Source organism: Glossina fuscipes, unplaced genomic scaffold (assembly GCF_014805625.2).
Source record: "Glossina fuscipes isolate IAEA_lab_2018 unplaced genomic scaffold, Yale_Gfus_2 177, whole genome shotgun sequence".
NCBI lineage: Eukaryota > Metazoa > Arthropoda > Insecta > Diptera > Glossinidae > Glossina > Glossina fuscipes.
This window is the reverse complement of record NW_023998520.1, coordinates 181,481-182,891: the sequence shown is the minus strand read 5'-3', so window position 1 is coordinate 182,891 and position 1,411 is coordinate 181,481. Positions and strand designations below refer to the sequence as shown.

Genomic DNA, 1,411 nt, shown 5'->3' with positions numbered 1-1,411 from the left:
AATTTAATGTACATTTAGATTCAGCAATTTAATTAAGAAGCTAACAAAAGCTATTTCAAATATAAAAGCTATTTCTGATATTGCTGATATAATTTCTCCTTTTCTCGAAAAGCCTTCGGCAAGCCAAAAGTATGGTTTTCAACTCTCGTAATCCCCAGTCATAGTGTCGTTGGTTTGTTAATATCTTAGCGCACATATTAAACAGCTCCACGCAACGTTCGGCAATTTCGTCGACGAATTCGGTTGAGACTATTCCAATTTTCATGTTCATTATACACGAATACGTTATTGGGGGAGCTATCGAAAATCTTAATTACTTCCAAACATTTTTGAAATTCTCATTTTCAACTGAAATAGTCGTCTTTGATGAAAATTCATTTACTTCTCTTTTGAATGAAATGATTTTCGTAACGATATGATATGATTGGGATTGAGTATAAACATAAACGCAAGTGCATATATTTGCACTGATTAAAATCATGGTGCGTATAAGTAGTTTTAAATTTTCTTTTACTTCTCTTTCAATTCATAGGGTTTTGTGCCTATTTAAAAATCGATAAAAAGAAGAGCATCTAAGAGCAGAAAGTTTGCTTTCATGTGAATTTTAATAATCATCACTAGTTAGTTAGGTTCTAGTCATTACATTTTAATATACTACCTGTTCCAAATCCAATAATTTATAAATTTTTTGAATTTTTTTTATTCTCATCGAATATTTATTAACAAATTTAAATTTTATTATAATCGATCGATATCGATTTGTTTTATTTTAAATTCAATTAAATGTCGTCATCGGAATCGGTCCCCTCTTTTAATTTCAATTTGGGCTCTCCAAAAAATGACATAACTCCATTGAAAAACTCCTCTATATTAACTGTATCCAATTCTTCACAATTGTTTATATGTTCAAAAAATTCTTCAAACGTTGTTATTGATTCCATTTCACTATCGGGTTTCGGTGCCTGCTAATATAATAAGAGATAAAAAGTTACAGCTAATTAAGTTTTCGTTACTTCACTTTTTTCAAGTTTTATGCGATATGGGTATCAAATAAGAGGACTCGGAGGGTAGTAGGCAACAAGGTCAGCAACAACTCTAATTTAGCTAGGTTTACTTTTCATCTGCTATCGGTACATGTTCTTTTTTTCATGTTAAGTTTTGTGCAAGGGAAAATGTGTCGGAAGTTTCTTCGAAATTCCTGTTTTTTGTGCTAATTTTCTTGAACATTTCTAACGCAGGGAAATGCGCCGAGCCTTTTGATTAAACGCACCTTAACAGCGATAACTGGATTCTTTACCCATTTAGGTGTAATCGTAGGTATACATATATATATACATTTATATATATATATGATGTTTTGATGATACGTTGATGACAGTCAAAGTGTTCCAAAAATCATATTTTAATTTTG

The 1,411-nt window shown here is 30.8% G+C and overlaps 1 pseudogene; it reads right to left on the bottom strand.

Moving 5' to 3' along the window:
* Window positions 1-1,411, bottom strand: part of LOC119641775 — a 14,318-nt pseudogene that overhangs the window by 11,090 nt on the left and 1,817 nt on the right.